A 19,799-nucleotide genomic window follows, 5' to 3' on the forward strand; every position below is an offset into this window, starting at 1 on the left:
TCTTAATTCAGATCCCATAACGTAATTTTTATAACACTAGTTACTTGTCTTTGTTGTATTCTTAAAAGTTTGTGTTTATTCTGTGTGTAAGCATTTACAAGAAATTGCATTGTCAGGAGGACTTTAAAACATAGAAACTGTTTTAATGAGATTAGTTTTAATTTAAAAATTTTTAATCTCTTTATTTTGTTTATACTTATGCCCAGATACATACATTATTCTCATAGATTTCATAACTTCTCATCAATTACCTTTTTAAAAGTGCATTTCTTTCTTTTTAAAAATTTTTTGCTCAGTCCCTCTGCCTTTTTCTCTAGGCACATTTAGAGTTTCCCTCTCAGGTATTGATATGAAAAAACTTGTGACTTTCCTTTGATATATTTTAAAAAATTTACTGAAGTATATCACTCATACATAAATATACATAAACATTAAGTATATAGTAATAGTTGTGAACTTACATAACAAACATACATAACATCATACAGGACTCTCGCACCTCACCCTACCACTAATACCTTATATTGTTGTTAAACCTTTTTAACTAACGATTAAAGAGCATTGTCAAAATATTACTACTAACCAAAGTATTTTCCCCCAACTCCCAATTATTATTATCTTTACACCAGTTATGTATGAACGTACATAAACAATAAGTTATAGTAAAAATTATGAACTTACAAAGCAAACATGCATAACATTATACAGGGGTCCCTTACATCAAGCCTCCATGAACACCTTGCATTGTCGTGAGATGTTTGTTACAAATTATGAAAGATTATTGTCAAAATCTTACTACTAATTATAGTCCTTATCTTATATTTGGTATATCCCCCCCAACCCACCCTATTATTATTTTTTTAAATATATTTTTTTTATGACAGCAGTTGTAAACTTATAAAACAATCATGCAGATGTGCAGAATTCCCAAACAACACTGTTCTGTCAACACACCACACTGTGGTGGAACATTTGTTACAGATAATATAATATCACCTGATTGTTACCACGTCTACCGTGTACATTTGGCACACATTTTCCCTACTGCCCCATTATTAACACAGTACATCTTTGGTATAGATCCAAGAATACTATATTATTACTGCTAACCAGAGTACATAAGTCAGTCCAGTTGTACCTTTCCCATGCTTGTTCACATTCCCACCATCCTGCAATAGTGATGTACATTTGCTCTAGCTAACAAAGGACTCTCTTGCATCTGTACCATCAACCACAATTTTCATCCACCTCCTGCTTTACTGTGCTATTATGTTCCTAGAATATTCTCTAGCATTCTGTTAATTGGCATTTACTTACCTAGACTATTATTTTCAACCATATCCCCATTTATAAACTAGCTGTTACTATGTGTTACCACCCACTCTATACATTTTCACACTTTTACAGTAAAGCTAATTAAAACTGCTACATACATTAAACATCGGTAGTTCTTCTCAGTCTTCCTCTTATCTCTTTAAGAATCTACCACCTACCACCAGGTCTTGAAGCTATATTCCTATAATTTCTTCTAGAAGTTTTATGGTTATTGCTTTTATTTTTAGGTTTTTGATCCATTTTGAGTTAATTTTTGGATAAGCTGTGAGATAGGGGTCCTCTTTCCTTCTTTTGGCTATGGATATCCAGTTCTTTCAGCACTATTTGTTGCATGGACTGTTCTGCCCAAGCTTGTAGGTTTGACAGACACCTTAAAAATCCCTTGACCATACATGTGAGGGTCTGTTTCTGAACCATCAGTTTGGTTCCATTGTTCTATGTGCCTGTCTTTATGCCAGTACCATGCTGTTTTTACCACTATAGCTAGGTTATATAATTTAAAGTCTAGAGAGTTCACTTTTCCTTTTTGATATTTCTGACTTTTCAGGACCACTTACCTTTCCAATAAATTTCATAATCATGTTTTCAATTAAAAAATACTAGTGGAATTTTTATTGGAATTTCATTGAATTTGTATATCAATTTAGGTAGAATTGATGTCTTAATAATATTTAGTCTTCCATTCCATGAGCATGGAATATTCTTCCAGTTATTTAGGCCTTTTTTGATTTCTTTTTAACATTGAGTTGCAGTTTTCTGAATAAAAGTGCTTTACATCTTTGGTTAAGTTTATTCCTGACTATTTGAGTTTTATCTGTCATATTTTCTTTTCTTTCTTTTTTTTTTTAAAGAATTATTTATTTATTTCTCTCCCTTCCCCCCCCCCACCCACCCCGGTTGTCTGTTCTCTGTGTCTATTTTGCTGTGTCTTCTTTGTCCGCTTCTGTTGTTGTCAGCGGCACGGGAATCTGTGTTTCTTTTTGTTGCGTCATCTTGCTGTGTCAGCTCTCCGTGTGGGCGACACCATTCCTGGGCAGGCTTCACTTTCTTTCGTGCTGGGCGGCTCTCCTTATGGGGCGCACTCCTTGTGCATGGGACTCCCCTACACGGGGGACACCCCTGAGAGGCACGGCACTCCTTGCGCGCATCAGCACTGCCCATGGGCCAGCTTCACATGGGTCAAGGAGGCCTGGGGTTTGAACTGTGAACCTCCCATGTGGTAGACGGTTGCCCTAACCACTGAGCAAACTCTGCCGCCCCCTTTTCACTTTCTTTTTTTTTTTTTTTTTAAAGATTTATTTATTTATTTATTTAATTCCCCTCCCCCGGTTGTCTGTTTTCTGTCTCTTTTTTTTTTGCTGCGTCTTGTTTCCTTGTCCGCCTCTGTTGTCGTCAGCGGCACGGGAAGTGTGGGCGGCGCCATTCCTCGGCAGGCTGCTCCCTCCTTCGCGCTGGGCGGCTCTCCTTATGGGTGCACTCCTTGCGCATGGGGCTCCCCTACGCGGGGGACACCCCTGTGTAGCAGGGCACTCCTTGCGCGCATCAGCACTGCGCATGGGCCAGCTCCACACGGGTCAAGGAGGCCCGGGGCTTGAACCGCGGACCTCCCATGTGGTAGACGGACGCCCTAACCACTGGGCCAAAGTCCGTTTTCCCCCTTTTCACTTTCTTGATAACAGCCTTTGAAGCACAAAAGTTTTTAATTTTGATTTTTCGTATTTTTCTATTGTTTCTTTTGTTTCTCATACTTTGTCATATCTAAGAATCCATTGCCAACTCCCAGGTCATGAACATTAGTGCCTATGTTATCTTCTAAGAGTTTTATGGTTTTAGTGCTTGTGCTTAGACCCGTAATCTACTTATATTCCTTCAAAAATAACATTTTTAATAGAGTAAATTCTGGTTATCACTGAGTTTTTGTTTAAGGTACAAAAGCTGCATGGTTCAGATGTTACTTGCAGTGTCTTAGAGAAAATTAAAATTTTAAAATAATGAAATACAGAAAAAATGGGAACCATCTTTCATTATTTTGAGTACCATTGTTATCTTGAAAAAATATTTCCAACTTTTAAAAATCCCTGAGTGAAGAACCATCTCTAGGGGGAGAAAAAATCCAATGCTACAACATAACTTCTCAACAAAAGTGTGTGCGTGTGTGTGTGTGTATACGTATATGTATGAAGATGCTTAGACAAAAAAAAGGATGCGAAAGTATGTGTATTTCAAAGTAACTTCTGAAATTCGAAGCCAACATTTTGCTTAATTCCTTTAAGTGCCAGCTTCCCACAGAGGAGGTCCTGGGTTCAATCCCTGGCCCTGGTACCTAAAAAAAGAAAATGTATTTCCTCTTTTGGTTGTTTGATTCCCATTTCATGCAAAACAAAGAAACAAAGTAGCCAGAAACAATCATTAGGTGAGAAATAAGGCTCTATATACCTAAATGACTTTGAAAGTAGGTATGTGGAAAAGACTGGGCCATGACTGAGCTGACAGTGTTCCAGTGTCCCTCAACTAGCCCCTGCCATGGTGTGCCCTCCACAACTACCCTTTTACCCTTGGTTTCAAAAGCAGTACCAGAAAGAATCTCATCTCTAATACAGGACATAAATTGTTACTACAAAAAGATAACTAATTATATTTCAGTAAATTATGTTAGGAGCTTAGATTTTTTCCCAGGCATTGTAACATAAAGCTCAGGTTGAAGCTTTCTATGAAACCCTGTATTTGATACTGTTATGCAATTGGCATAATTGATTTTTGTCAATTAAAAAAGTGAATCTGAGATGAAATATTACAGAACTAGTGGATAATAAAAGGGAGTATTTGTTAAAATCCAAGCCCTAGCCTTTGAGAATTTTAAATGATATTCATTTACTCCCAACCTTTCCTTTTCTTTGTAATTTTTTTCCTTGATACCATTTTTGACTTAATGTTTTTAAATGGTATGCGGTAGGGATCCAACTTCAGTCTTTAGATGTGTTGAAGAGACTATTCTTTCATCATTGAATATATTTGTCAACCTTGTTGAAAATCAATTTTCAATAGATGTGTGGGCCTGTTTCTGGACTCTCAGTTGAATTCCAAAGACCTATTTGTCTATCCTTGTGTTAATAACACACCGTTTTGATGACTAACTTTGTAGTAAATTTTGAAATCAGGAAATGCAAATCCTACAACTCTCTTCTTTTTCAAAATTGTTTTGGTTGTTCATAGCTCCTTGGATTTCCACATGAATTTAAGGTTCAATTTCCCATTTCTGCAAAAAAGGTTGGTAGAATTTGAATGGGATTCTGTTGAGTTGATAGATCGCTTTGGGAAATATTGGCATCTTAATGATATTAAGATTTCCAGTCCATGGATATGGGATATCTTGCCATTTATTTAGGTCCAAGTCTTTTATATCCTTGGCTAAATTTTTTCCTAGAGGGAGTGGATGTAGCTTAAGTGGTTGAGCTCCTGCTTCTCATGCACAAGGCCCCAGGTTCAATACCTGGTACCTCCTAAAAACAAAACAAACAAATGAAAAAAACCAACTCTCATTGGGGAGCATATGTAGCTCAGTGGTTGGACACCTGCTTCCCATGTATGAGGTCTTGGGTTCAATACCTGGTACCTCCTAAAACTTTTTGTTACTAGATATATTATTCCTTTAGATGCCATCATAAATAGAACTGTTTTCTTAATTTCCTTTCTAGATTGTTCATTGCTAGGTATAGAAATACAACTGATTTTTGCATTTTGACACTTGATTGAATTTGTTTATTAGATCTAGGACTTTACTTGTGCATTCCATTGGATTTCCTATATATAAGATCATATCATCTGCAAATAGAGATGGTTTTACTTCTTCCTTCCCAATTTGGATACCTTTTATTATTTTTACTTGCTGAATTGCTTGGCTTAGAACTTCTACTGAATAACAGTGGTGAAAGTGGATATCCTTGTCTTGTTTCTGATCATTCACCACTGAATATAATGTTAGCTGTGGGATTTTCATAAATGGCCTTTATCTGTTGAGAAAGTTCTCTTCTCTTCCTAGATGTCTGAGTGTTTTTTTTAATGCAGAAAAGATGCTAGATTTTGTCAAGTGCTTTTCTGCATCTATTGAGGTAATTATATGTTTGTTCCTTTGTTCTGTTTATGTGGTCTATTAGCATTGGTTGATTTTCATATGTTGAACCACCCTTACACTTGGTCATGGTGCATAATCTTGTTAATATGCTGTTGGATTCTGCTTGCTAGTATTTTGTTAAGGATTTTTGCATTTATAATAAAGGAAATTGGTCTATAATTTTCTTTCCTTGTGATGTCTTTATCAGGCTTTAGTATCAGAGTAATGCTGGCCTCATAGAATGAGTTAGAAAGTGTTCACTCTTCTTGAATTCTTTGGAAGAGTTTGAGAAGGATCGGTGCTAACTATTTTTTAAATGTTCGGTAGAATTCTGCTGAAAAGCCATCTGGTTTTAAACTTTTTTTTGGGAGAAGATTTTTTTTTTTTTAAATTTATTTTTTATTTATTTTATTGACTTTGTAATAATATTACATTAAAAATATATATGTGAGGTCCCATTCAACCCCACCCCCCCACCCCACCTCTCCCCCCCCCCCCCCAGCAACACTCGTTCCCATCATCATGACACATCCATTGGATTTGGTAAGTACATCTTTGGGCACCTCTGCACCTCATAGTCAATGGTCCACATCATGGCCCATACTCTTTGGGAGAAGATTTTGATTATTGACTTGATCTCTGTACTTGTTGCCGGTTTGTTGAGAATTTCTTAATAAACCTAGAATTAGTTTGCATAATGTGTGTTTCTCTAGGAATTTTTCCATTTAACCTAGGTTATTTAATTTGTTGGTGTGCAATTGTTCATAGTATTCTCTTATAATCCTTTTTAATTGTGTAAGGTCAGTAGGCATAGCAACATTTTCCCTTCTGATTTTGCATCTTTTCTCCTTTTTTTATCAGCCTAGATAAAAATTGTATGGTTTTAAGAAAGAACCAACATTTAGTTTTGCCTATTCTCTTAATTGTTTTTTTTTATTGTCTATTTATTTTATCTCTGATCTAATCTTAATTCCCTCTTATTAACTTTGGGTTTACTTTTCTTCTTTTTCTAGTTCCTCCCAAATGTGAAGTAGGGTAATGATTTGATAGCTTTCTTTTTTTTAAATATAGGCATTCATAGCTATAAATGTCCCTCTGAGTACATCTCATTTGTTTTTGTATGTTGTGGTTTCATTTTCAATCATCTCAAGTATTTTCTAGTTTTTCTTGTGATTTCTTCTTTGGTCCTAATTTCCACAAATTTATAAGTGTTTCAGTTTTCCTTTCATTATTGATTTCTAGCTTCATCCCATTGTGTTTGGAAAAGTTACTTTGTATGATTTCAATATTTTAAAATTTATTGAGACTTCTTTTGTGCCCTAGCATATGATCTATCCTGAAGAATGATACATGTGCTCTTGAAAAGAATATGTATTCTGCTGTTGTTGAGTGAAGTGTTCTAGATCTGTTATATCTATTTGGTTCATAGTGTTGTTCAGATCCTGTTTCCTTATTGATCTTCTGTCTAGATGCCCTATCCAATATTGGAAGTGGAGTATTGGAATCTTCAGATTGTAAAATCCTCTATTTCTCCTTCAAATCTGTCCATGTTTGCTTCATATCTTTGGGGATCCTATTTTTAGGTGCATATAGGTTTATAATTAGTATATCTTCTTGTTGACTTGACCCATTTATTAATATATAATGCCCTTCTTTGTCCATTGTAATGATTTGCTATTTAAAATATATTTTGTCATATTATTATAGGCACCCCAGGTCTCTTTCGGCTACTATTTACATGGAATATTTTCTTTCATCCTTTTCACTTTCAACCTGTTTGTATCTTTGGAGCTAAGATAAATCTTTTGTAAACAGCACGTAGTTAGATCATGCTTCTTTATCCATTCTGCCAGTCTATGCCTCTTGCTTGGAGAGTTTAATCCATTTAAATTTAAGGTAATTACAGATAAGGCAAGGCTTACCTCTGCCATTTTGATAATTGTTTTTTTGTATGTCTTTTACCTTTTTTGTCCCTTTCCCCCTCATTATTGCCTTCTTTTTTTTTGGTTTAGATGATCTTTTATAATGGTCATTTTGAATCATTTCTCATTTCCTTTTATGTAGATTTTTACAATATTTTCTTTGGATTATCATGGGGGTTACCTTTAATAGATTTACATTCCTAAATTTATTACAATTTAGTCTATAGTGATGCCATGCCAATTTAACTTCAATAGCCTACACAACTCTGTTCCTATATCCCTCTGTCCCTCCTATTCATGTTGTTCTTGTCACAAATTATGCTTTATGCCAATAATAAAGATTTATGATTTTTATGTATTTGAGTTTTAAGCCATATGAGAAGAAAAAGAGAGCATTACAAATTAAAAATACAATTATAATGACATTTATATTTACCCATATATTACGTATACTGAAGGTCTTTATTTTTTCATACATCTTTGAGTTACTGTCTAATGTCCTTTCCCTATCTACCTGAAGGACTCCCTTTAGCATTTCTTGTAAGGCAGCTCTTGTTTATCTGGAAGTCTAAAAATTCTCCCTTATTTTAAAAAAAGTTATTTTAAAAGACATTTTAGATTATAGAAAAGTTACATAGAAAATTTAGGGGTTCCCATATACCCACCCCCCTCACATTTTCCCTATTAATAACATATTACATTAGTGTGTATATTCATTAAAATTGATGAATAAATATTGAAGCATTGCTGCTAATCATGATATATAGTATTCATTATGGTGTACACTTTGCACTGTATAATTTTATAGGCTTTGACAAAATGTATAATGTCCTGTATCCTTCATTGCAATCTCATGCAGCACAATTCCAATGCCCTAAAGATGCCCTACGTTCTACCTACTCTTCTCTCTTCCTCTCAGAACCTCTGGTAACCATTGCCTATATATCAGTGTTACAAGTTTTTCCTTTACTACAATAATAATGTCTACTTTGATCCATGGTTGCATTTCTCCCTTATGTTTGTTCATTTCTCCATCTTGAGGATTTTGGGATGATGCATATTCTGCTTCACATTGAGAGGGGGCTAGGTCTTATGGGGCAGAGGAAGGAACTGTTTTGCTTGCAGTTGTAGATAACCTTTGCTTTTGGGGATGGGGGTTGTCCATTATCATCAATTTGTTAGTTGTCCTGGGTGAGTCCAATTAACTGGAGGGTAGGTGTTTGGGTGCTGATTTCATGGGGTTGTGTGCCTAGCTTGTAGTGTCCAGATGTCTCTATAGTCCTCGGGAACACCCATTTGAGGATTTTTTTTTTTTTTTTGCTGTGGCTGTCAGTGAGATCTGCCTGAGATGTGCACGAAGTGACCTCCCACCTCACTTTGAAATCTCTTGGCTGTAAAAACTCTTTATTTAATGTTTCCCATTTTTGGTCAACATCTTTTTCCAAATGCATCACTGGCTGGTGCTTGTTATAATCCTTTGGTGCCAGGGAGGGTCATCCCTGGGAGTCATGGCCCAGGCTGGGGGAAGGTAGTGAGTATGTTTGCTGAGTTTGGCATAGACAGAGGCCACGTTTGAGTAACAAAGAATTTTTCAGGTGGTAATTCTTAGGCAATAGATAATATTTGGCTAAGCTTCAATTTTACAAGAATAAGATTCATAAATACAAGCATTAATAATGAGGGTTTGGCATATTGGTCTGTTTTCTTTTATTAAGTACTCCTTATGTACTCTATAGAAATTCTTGCCACTCTGTTAGAGAATGTAGCAGGATACCCCAGGATGAGAATTTAATATTTTGTTGGTTATTGTGTATGTCTCCACCCATTGAGATAACACCCTAGGACCACAAGAACACATTCATATTCCATAAAGGCATGCCCCAGGTGCACCATTCCCCATACATCCCCCCACCACCATGACCTTGCATCAGTGACCCTCCCTTGCTATGGTTGTCCAAAGAACACTCCCACTGTTGTATTCTCAACACAGTCCTCTATCTCCCCAGAGTTCACTTGTTCCTCTAGCCCTCCCTCCAGTTTTGTGTATAGCTCACCCCACCCCCCAGCCCCACTCTCACTCCAGGTTCATCAACCCCACTCACATAACTGCACCACCATTACCCCATCCACTGCCAAACCTCCCTCATCCACCTTGTCATGGATTCTGTCCAGATTGAGCATCAACTCACCACTCTCTACTCCCTTTCTATCTCCTGGTAACCTGTGTTCCAGACTCTACCTCTGTGAGTCTGCTCAATATCCTTAGCTCATACCAGTGTGATCATGCAATAATTGTCTTTTAGTACTGGCTTATTTCACTCAACATAAAAGTCTTCGCGAGTCGTCCATGTTATTGCATGTGTCAAAACTTTATTACTTTTTACAGCTGAGTAATACTCCATCCTGTGTATATACCTCATTTTGTTTATCCATTCATCCACTGATGGACACATTGGTTGCTTCCAACTTTTGGAAATTGTGAATAATGCTTCGATGAACATATATCTGTCCTCATCCCTACTCTCAATTTTTCTGAGTATATTTCTATAAATGGGATTGCTGGATCATTTGGCAAATCTATACTTAACTTCCTGAGGAACCAACAAACTGTGCTCCAAAATTGCTGCACCATTCTGCATTCCCACCAGCAGTGGCTGAGTGTTCCTCTTCCTCCACATCCTACCCAATCCTGTAGTTTTCTGTTTTTTTTAAGCAGCCAGTCTAGTAGGTGTAAGATGATATCTCATTGTAGTTTTGATTTGCATTTCCCTAATAGCTAGTGATGCTGAACATCTTTTCGTGTGTTTTTTAGCCATTTGTATTTCCTCTTTGGAAAAGTGTCTATTCACATCTCTCTCCCATTTTTAAATGTGTTGTCTTTTTATTTTTGAGATGTAAGATTTCATTGTATATATTGGATATTGGCCCTTATCAGATAGGTGGTTCCCAAATATTTTCTCCCATTGAGTAGATTGCCTTTTCACTTTCTTGACAGACTCCTTGAAGCACAAAAGTTTTTAGTGTTGAGGTCCCATTTATCTATTTTTTTCTTTTGTTGCTCATGTTTTGGGTGTAAAGTTTATGAAACCATTTCCTACTGAAAGATCTCATAGATGCTTCCTGACATTATCTTCTAGGAGCTTTATGACCTTGGCTCTTATATTTAGGTTTTTGATCCATCTTGAGTTAATTTTTGTGTAGACGGTGAGATGGTGGTTCTCTTTAATTCTTTTGGATATGGATATACAGTTCTCCAAGCACCATTTGTTGAATTGACTATTCTATCTCAGTTGAGTGGGCTTGGTGATCTTGGGAAATATCAGTAGGCTGACTATGCACAGGTCTATATCTGAACTCTCAATTTAGTTCCATAGATTAGAATAGCTATCTTTGTGTCAGTGCCACGCAGTTTGACCACTCTTGCTTTGTATTATAGTATGCTTTAAAGTCAGGTAGCATAATTCCTCCAATTTTGTTTTCTTTTTCAAGATGTTTTTGGCTATTCAGGGCCCATTATCCTTCTAAATAAATTTGATTATTGGCTTTTACAGTTCAGTAAAAAATGATATTTGAACTTTTATTGGGATTGTGTTGAATCTGTAAATCAATTTAGGTGGTATAGACATCTTAATGATATTTAGTCTTCTAATCCATGAACATGGATATTCTACCATTTATTTAGGTTCTCTTGGATTCCCTTAGCTGTGTTGTGTAGTTTTTCTGTGTACAAGTCCTTTACATCCTTAGTTAAGTTTATTCCTAGATATTTGGTTATTTTAATTGCTCTTGTAAATAGAATTTTTTCTTGATTTCCTCCACAGACTGCTCATTATTAGGCTACAGAGAGGCTACTGATTTTTGCATGTTGTTCTTACATTCTTTCACTTTACTGAACTCATTTATCAATTTTAGAAGCATTACTGTAGATTTTTCAGGACTTTCTACATATAGGATTATGTAATCTAAAATAGTGAAAATTTTATTTCTTCCTTTCCAATTTGAATGACTTTTATTTCTTTTTCTTGCCTAAGTGCTCAAGCAAGTACTTCTAATACAACGTTAAATAAGAGTGGTGATGGTGGGCATTCTTCTCTTGTTCCAAATCTTAGAGGGAAAACCTTTAGCCTTTCACCATTGAGTATGATTTTAACTGTGAGTTTTTCATATAAGTCCTTTTTCATGTCAAGGAAGTTTCCCTTTAGTTCTATCAAAAAAGGATGCTGTATTTTGTTGAATGCCTGTTCAGCATCTGTAGAGATGATCTTGTGATTTTTTGCCCTTTGATCTGTTAGTGTGGTGTATTACATTAATTGACTTTCTTATGTTGAACCATCCTTGCATATCTGGGATAAAATCCACTTGATTGTGGTGTGCAATTTGATTGATGTGTCATTGAATTCTATTAGAATATATTTTGTTGAGGATTTTTATATCTAAGTTCATTAGAGAGATTGGTCAGTAGTTTCCTTTTCTTTAGTGTCTTTATGTGGCTTTGGTATTAGGGTGATGTTGGCATCATAGAATGAATTAGGTAATGTTCTCTCCTCTTCAATTTTTTGGATGAGTTTGAGCAGGATTGGTATTAGTTCTTTCTGAAATGATCGGTAGAATTCAACCTGTGGGGAAGTGGACTTGGCCCAATGGATAGGGTGTCCGCCTACCTCACGGGAGGTCTGCAGTTCAAACCCTGGGCCTCCTTGACCCATGTGGAGCTGGCCCATGCGCATTGCTGATGCGCGCAAGGAGTGCTGTGCCATGCAAGGGTGTCCCCGTGTAGGGGAGTCCCATGCGCAAGGAGTGTGCCCCACAAGGAGAGCTGCCCAGCGCGAAAGAAAGTGCAGCCTGCCCAGGAGTGGTGCTGCACACACAGAGAGGTGACACAACAAGATGACGCAACAAAAAGAACACAGATTCCTGGTGCTGCTGATAAGGATGGAAGCGGTCACAGAAGAACACACAGCAAATGGACACATAAAGCAGACAACTGGCGGTGGGGAGGGGGGGGAGGAGAGAGAAATTTTTAAAAAATCTTAAAAAAAAAAAAGAAAAAGAATTCAACCTGTGAAGCCATCTGGTCCTGGGCCTTGCTTGCTTGGGAGGTTTTTGATGACTAATTCAATCTCACTACTTATGATTGGTCTGTTGAGTTCTTCTGTTCTTCTTTTGCTTGTGTGTTTCCAGAAATGTCCATTTCATCTAAATTGTCCATCTTTGTTGGCATACAATTTTTAAAAGTATCCTCTTATGACACTCTCTATTTCTGTGGGGTCAGTGGTGATATTCCCCCTCTCATTTCTGATTTTATTTATTTACATCTTTTCTCTTTTCTCCTTTCTTAGTCTAGCTAAAAGTTTGTCAATTTTATCAATCTTCTTAAAGAACCAGCTTTTGATTTTGTTAATTCTTTCTAATGTTTTTTTTTAAATTCTCATTTTCATTTAATTATGCTCTAATCTTTGTTATAGCCTCCCTTATGCTTGCTTTGGGATTAGTTTGTTATTCTTTTTCTTGTTCTAAAGAAACTTTAGATTACATAAATGCTACATAAAAAAATATAGGGGATTCCCATATGCCCCCTCCCTCCTCCTCCCACACTTTCCCATATTAACAACATCTCTCATTATTGTGATACATTTATTACAATTGATTAACACATATTGGAACATTGCCACTAAGTGTGGATTATAGTTTACATTATAGCTTAACCTCTCCCACACATTTTTGTTATGACAAGGTGTATGATGGCCTGTATCTATCATTGCAACATCATTCAGGACAATTCCAATGTCCCAAAAATGCAACATCATTCAGAAAAATTCCAGTGTCTCAAAAATGTCCCCATGTTACAATTATTTTTCCCTCTCTCTTCCCTCATAACCTCCAGTGACCAGTGCCTCCACATTAATGATCACAATTCTTCCATTGCTAGAATTGCAATAAGTCTGTAGTAGAATAACAGTAAGTCTACTCTAGTCCATCATTCATTCCCCAATCCTGAGGATTCTGGGATGGTGATGCCCACTCTACCTCTAATTGAGAGGGAGCTTAGATCTCATGGGGCAGATTGATGGGACTATCTTGCTGCAGTTGTAGACTCTCCCTAATCCTTGGGATGGTTGTTGTCCATCATTATCTCCTTGTCCTGTGTGAGCCCAATGAACTGGAGAGTAGATGTGGCAACTGTGTTGAGATTCAGGGCCCAGCCGGCACATGGAAAGGCCAAAGATTTAAGTCACTTGGACATAAACCTATCAACTCTAGAACTATCTATGGGTTCAAATAGAGTCATGTGTAGGGAAACCACAACTGAATCCAACTCCGTCACACACACAGCATAAATTCCAAAGTGGTGCCCACTGGCAGAGCACCAAACTCCTGAGCCATCTACCCTGCTTATAGTGTCTGGGTGTCTCCAGAGCCCTTGGGAATCCTGCTATTTGAGTCAATGAGATCTTGCTGAGACATGCATAAGCGTATGCATGTCTGGAATATCCTGCTGACTCACTTTGAAGTCTCATTTCCACTTTTGGCCAACGTCTTTTTCCAGTTGCATTGCTAGTTAGTGCTTGGTAGCAATCCATTGGTGTTAGGGAGGCTCATCCCTGGGAATCATGTCCCATGTTGGAGGGAAGGTAATGAATTAATATGCTGAGTTCGACTTAGAGAGAGGCCACATTTGAGCAACAAGGAGACTCTCAGGAAGTACCTCTTAGGCACCCTATAATATTAGGCTAAGTTTCAATGTCAAAAGTAAAGGTCCATAAGTACAGTCATCACTATCAAGGGCCCATCAATGGTCCATCCTCCTTCACTAGTTACTGCCTCTGTACTCCGGGGATTCTTGCTGTCCCATTAGAGAATGTGGCAGAACTCCCAGGATCGGAATTCAATATTCTTTTGGTTATTGTGTGAATCTTCACTCAATGTGATAATGCCCCGGGAACACTTGAACTCATGCATATGCTTTTAAGTGTGCCCCATGTGAGCTGCTATTCCAAGTTAGCAACCCCTGCTGTGGGCTGCTATTCTAAGTTAGCAACCTACGAGGACCGGGCGGGCTTCCACGGCTCGGCGGTGAGCCCCTAGGCCAACGCGTAGGCCTAGGTTCTCTAGGCGTGGGGGACGCGCGGTAAAAACCACGGAGACAGCCTGTGAGAATGAGCTAGTCTAATTTATTGCGGAAATACACTTGATTATATAAGGTCGGGTCAAGGGAGGGGTAGGAATTGGGGCGGGTAAACTACGGGGCGGTAATGGATAGGCGGAACTGTGCAGGCAGCTATGAAGTAGGCGGTGATTAAGAAAGGGGGCAGATTATGAGTTGGCTAAGTGGACGGGACTGGCGGGAAGGATAGCAACGGCTGGAAAAGGGAGATAACAAAGGCAAGGAGGAGGGGTGAAGGGAGGCAGCAACAATTGCTCCTTTTGTTTTATAAAAAAAGGCGTGAGAGAGTAGAGGGATGGGCTGTGGAGGGTGAGAGAAAAAGGGGGCAGGATTGACTGGCGATGGGCAAATGACATATCATTTGGCCAGAATGTATGCATAGCCCTTAGGGTTGGTGCGTGCCGGTGCTAGACGAAATATCTAACATGATGTTGCGCACGCTTTTTTGGGGTGGATAGCGCTGTGGCTAGCTTAACTGCGAAGAATTCTCAGACGTATAGCAATAAAGGGGGGCGGAGGGTGCACCCAAGCCCTTTACGCCGAGGGAAACAAACCCGTGCCGGCGGCTAAAGTCAGGGAGTTTCACAGCAAGCAGCTTCACAGGCGGGAAGTACGGTGGGAAGGGGGATGAGGACGTGGTCGAGATTGAGGAATGGAATCAGAGGTAGCAAGACGTTGGTAATGGATTTGAACAAATGAGGAAAATACACTGTCAGCATGATCTTTGGCAAGGCGGATGATTCGTCGAATGGCCCAAGGACCAACGGTGAGACCTAGGATGATGAGCAGAACTGGGGTTAGTAACGGGAGGAGATAGGGGAGGAGGGGCTGCAGAAAGCCCCAGGAACCAGCAGTTTGGGCTCGTTCAAGTCGGCGTTGGTTGAGACCTTTTTCAAGTTCTTTTAAGCTGGAGTCTACTAAACCGGTATAGTTGGCATAGACGCTGCATTCTTCTCCCAGAGCTGCACATAGGCCACCTTCTTTGAGGAGGAGGAGGTCAAGGCCTCGGCGGTTTTGCAGGACAACTTCTGAAAGGGAATTGAGGGAGTCTCTAAGATATTTGACTGCATCTCGGAGGTAGATGATATCAGAGTCTACTGCTTGTCTGAGGTTTTGGAGGGCGGAGGCTTGTGTGGCTAGGGCTGCAACACCAGTGGCAGCTCCAGCTGTAGCTAGGAGGCAAGTGACAGTGAGTACAGCAGTAATAGGTTCGCGTTTGTGGAGGTAAATAGCTTCTTGAGTGTGATCAAAGGCTTCAAAGAAATGTAGAGGAGTGTGATAGACGACTCGAGGCGTGAGGAGGATGAGAGCACACGTTTCTTTGGTCTTGTTAAGTGTGGCAACAGATAAGCATGGGGTAAGTCCGGTGGAAGAGCAAAGCCATTGGGTGGTGTTTAGAGGAACTAAGTATTTGGCGGAGATGTTTGGGGAGGCATAGTTGGCACAGGCAGTAAGGCTAGGAGTGTGGGAAGAACGGGGGTGAATGCATAAACCTTTGGAAGAGATGTGCGTAAAAGTGAGTGGGACATGAGTAGATTGATTCCAATTGCAGGAAGAGGGGGAATCGTCGGTGGAGGAAGTAAAGAGTGGTGAAGGGATAGCAAGTGGATCGTAGAGGGGGAGGCTGGGGGAAAGACACAACCAGCAAGAGCGAGTGAGGTTGGGGTGGGAGGCATTGAGAGAGGAATAGGAGGCGTTTAGGAGTTTGAAGTAGGGACTAGAGGGGATGAGAGGATGTGGTTGTATACCTGAAGCGGGGGGGGGAAGTGGGGCTTGTAGAAGGGACGACGGCGGCCGAGGTGGAAGAGATTTTGAGGGGAGTAGATGAGGACGGAAGAAGGTGAACAGTGGGTGAGGGAGGAGGGTTAAGGATGTGGTTGGGACCAATAGCAGAGGGTGGGGCGGAGACAACACGCTTTTGGATTTCAAACAAAGCGCCACGATCATAGTTGCTCATATACAACCGGAGTCCATAGGGGCGAGCGGCCAGCCATGTATCGTCGTTTGGGTTTTTTACTGTCAGCGAAATGAAGTCCCAACGGGAATTGTTGGCTACTTGGAGAGAGAGATACGGGTCTCTGTTGGGGGCGCCGGACCATCCATGGGCCATGGTCACACATCCCCAAGAGGGACAGTAGAAGTGTGATGGGTCATGACAACCTCGAGCACTAGCAGGACAGATGTAAAAACCAGACACAGGGTTAAATTGAGGGCCAAGGAGACGATTGTTTCGAGAAAGCAGGCATGCTGTATTCCCGCCTCGACAGGATGAGGAATGGTGGAAGCCTACTTTTGCTTTTTTGATGTTACTCACTTGGCATTCGGGACGGAAGGAAATTCCAGCAAGAGGGCAGACGTGCGTGAAAAAGGAGGGAGCGACACTAGTAACATTATAAGCGAGAACACGTTTTTCTGGAAATGTCTGCAGGGTCCAGTTGAATGGCTGATGGGAGGAGGAGCTTTGGGCAGAGGAGGCTAGAGACAACATGAGAATGAGGAGATGGATGAGGTAAGGGAGGGTAGGGGAACAGGAGGCGGGGGTATGAACAGAGCGGGCTCGTCGGAGGAGTTGGAGAACTTGGCGTTCGATGGGGTCATCATCTTCAAGGGAAAGACGGCTTAGGCGGCGGGCAAAGAAACGTTGTCGACGTCGTTCGCGGCGAGAAAGAGCTGGTGTGGTTCCCATGGACGACGGTGTCGGAGAGGTAGACTCGGGTGAATTTACCTGGGGGCGTATAGTGGTCATGGGAGAAGGACGACGAGAGAGGTGAAAATGCCAATTAAAAGTAGAAAGGCGACAGCGAGGAGGAGGCGTTGACGGAGGTTCCAATCTGTTGGGGCTGTAGCTGCGAGGCAAACAGCTGAGAAGATTGTTAAGAAAATGAAAATTACAAGAAAGAAGCAGAGTAAGAGTGGGTGCGAGGGGAGCTTGAGGAGCATCTGCACTGAGAGTTCTTTTCTGATGAACTATAAAGCACGTTTTGATGAAGGTCAGGCACTTGTCAACGGCGGGTTGCGGAGGTAGCAAAGGCTTTTCTTGTGGAGTATGCAGAGTTGGGTCCTTTGAGAGATCTGTAATGACAAAAGAAGGAGAAGAGAGCCCTCATAGAGGAGGGGCAATCAGCAGAAAGAAACTCGGAGAGAGCACTTATTTAAATATAAGCATTTCAGGGAGGGGCTGGTTGGTGCTGAATTTGAGCGAATGGGGCGACATCTGGGCCTCCGCTGTCAATGTTGTCTCTCACGGAGGGCATAGGGTACTTATCATTAAGGGGAACCTTGGGGTCGGTGGCAGGCCTGATATAGCGCCCAGGAACCCAGAGTGGTTGTGGCTCAGAGTCTGGGAAGATACAAGCAAAACCTCTCCCCTGTGCTAGCAAGGGAGCCGGGTCCTGCCAAAGATTTGTGGCAGGGTCTTTCCAGTGAACAAGAGGGACTTGCGAGGGTTGCTACATGGGTCCCCAATGTTTGTGGGTTGGGGAAAGTCCCTTGTCATCGAAGGTCAGGAGATTGTGATGAATAAGGCAGGCAGTGATGACGTCAGCAGGGGCTTTATGGGGGGAGGAAGCTCTTTCTTTTTGAATGAGTAGCTTGAGCTGTTGGTGAGTGCGCTCAACAATTCCTTGCCCTTGTGGATTGTAGGGGATGCCAAAATGGTGTGTGATGTGGTACATTTGTACGAAGCTGGCAAAGGTGGCACTGCGATAGGCTGGTCCATTGTCGGTTTTGAGATCCCAGGGAATTCCCATGAATAGAATGGCTTGTCGGAGTGCTTTGATGCAATGTTTAGCGCTCTCTCCTGTGAGGGGCACGGCGTAGCACAGGTGCGAGAAAGTATCAACTGCAACATGAAGATACTTAAGGCGTCCAAAGGCGCTAACGTGTGTGATATCAAGTTGCCAGCGGGAGTTAGGCCGTAGGCCGCGGGGATTAGCTCCGCGAGGCTGCAAGGGTCCAAGAGGCAGCAAAGGTGCACATGTTTGGCAGGAGCGCACAAGATGTTTACATGTTTCAATGGGGAGGTCTGGGAAGAGCTTTTGAATGGATTGCGCTGAGAAGTGGAATTGAGAGTGTAGGAGCTTAGCTTGGTTGACAAAGTCTCCCAGTCTTGTTTTGTCAGTGAGGTTTTCTTGAATGGCAACTGGGGATACATGGCGGCCGGATGCTAAAGCGTCGGCGAGGGCATTTCCTTGAGCTAGCGGTCCTGGCAGGCCAGAGTGACTTCTGATATGAGCAATGAACCAGGGTTGTTGCCTTTCTTCAAGCAGTCGCTGTACAAAAGCGAGTGCTTGGTCAATAGTTAAGTCACTGGGTAGGAAAGTAGCAAGCGGGAGGCTGCGACACACTTGTAAAGTGTATAAGCTGTCTGTGAAGATGTTAAGAGGCTGGTCCGGGTAGAGATTGAGGACTGCGGCGACAGCTAAAAGTTCACCTGTTTGGACAGAAAAGTCATTAGCAAACACCAATTGTCGTGGCTTAGGTTCTCTTGGCGTATATATGACAGCAGCGAATGCCTTTTTTGAAGCATCGGTGAAAGCAGTGATGGCAAAAGGAATTGGCTTTCTTGCGGGCAGCGGATGGAACGGGTTGGAAAATGCTAATTGAGATACCCCTTGTAGTAGTGGATGATGCGGATAGTGATTGTCAAAGGAGCCACGAAAGAATTCTATTAGGCTTTGCATTTGGGCATTATTCATGATGAGAGAGGTAACTTCTTTTGCATCAAAGGGCCAAACGATGGTGTGTGGCGGGACGCCGTACGTTTGTATGGAGAGAAGTACTAAGTCAGTGGCTAATGTGATCCAAGCCCTTGTAAATGGGCAGATTTTTGGGAGTTTACTTTTTGACGTGTGTAGAAAAAGAAGAGGACCATCTTGCCATAGGAGACCCGTTGGGGTGACTGGTGTTGGCAAAACTAAGGCAAGGATTGGGAGATCGGGAGAGAATCGCTCTAGGCGGCATTGCTGGAGTGCAGCATTTACTTGTTGGATGGCTTCTTTGGCAGCTGGGGTGATGGTGATGGGGCGAACGACTGCAGCGGATGGACTGCACTTAGTCTGCAGGAGCTCGAAAAGGGGTTGCATTTGCGCTGTTGTGATGGGGAGTGCTGATCGAAGCCAATTGATTTGTCCGCAAAGCCGTTGGAGCTCAGTCAGCGTCATGTGATCAGAAACATGGATTTGCGGGCTGGTGGGCCGAATATATTGATGAAAATGAAAGCCTAAGAACTGGAAAGGTGGCTGGGGGTTGACTTTGTCAGGTTGCA

General features: G+C 40.9%; 1 protein-coding gene across 8 annotated transcripts in view; it reads left to right on the top strand.

The window, feature by feature from the left end:
* Nucleotides 1-19,799, top strand: part of LOC101426922 (protocadherin alpha-C2) — a 220,423-nt gene that overhangs the window by 61,767 nt on the left and 138,857 nt on the right. The window lies entirely within an intron of this gene.

The sequence above is a fragment of the Dasypus novemcinctus genome, chromosome 2, assembly GCF_030445035.2.
Source record: "Dasypus novemcinctus isolate mDasNov1 chromosome 2, mDasNov1.1.hap2, whole genome shotgun sequence".
Classification (NCBI taxonomy): Eukaryota; Metazoa; Chordata; class Mammalia; order Cingulata; family Dasypodidae; genus Dasypus; species Dasypus novemcinctus.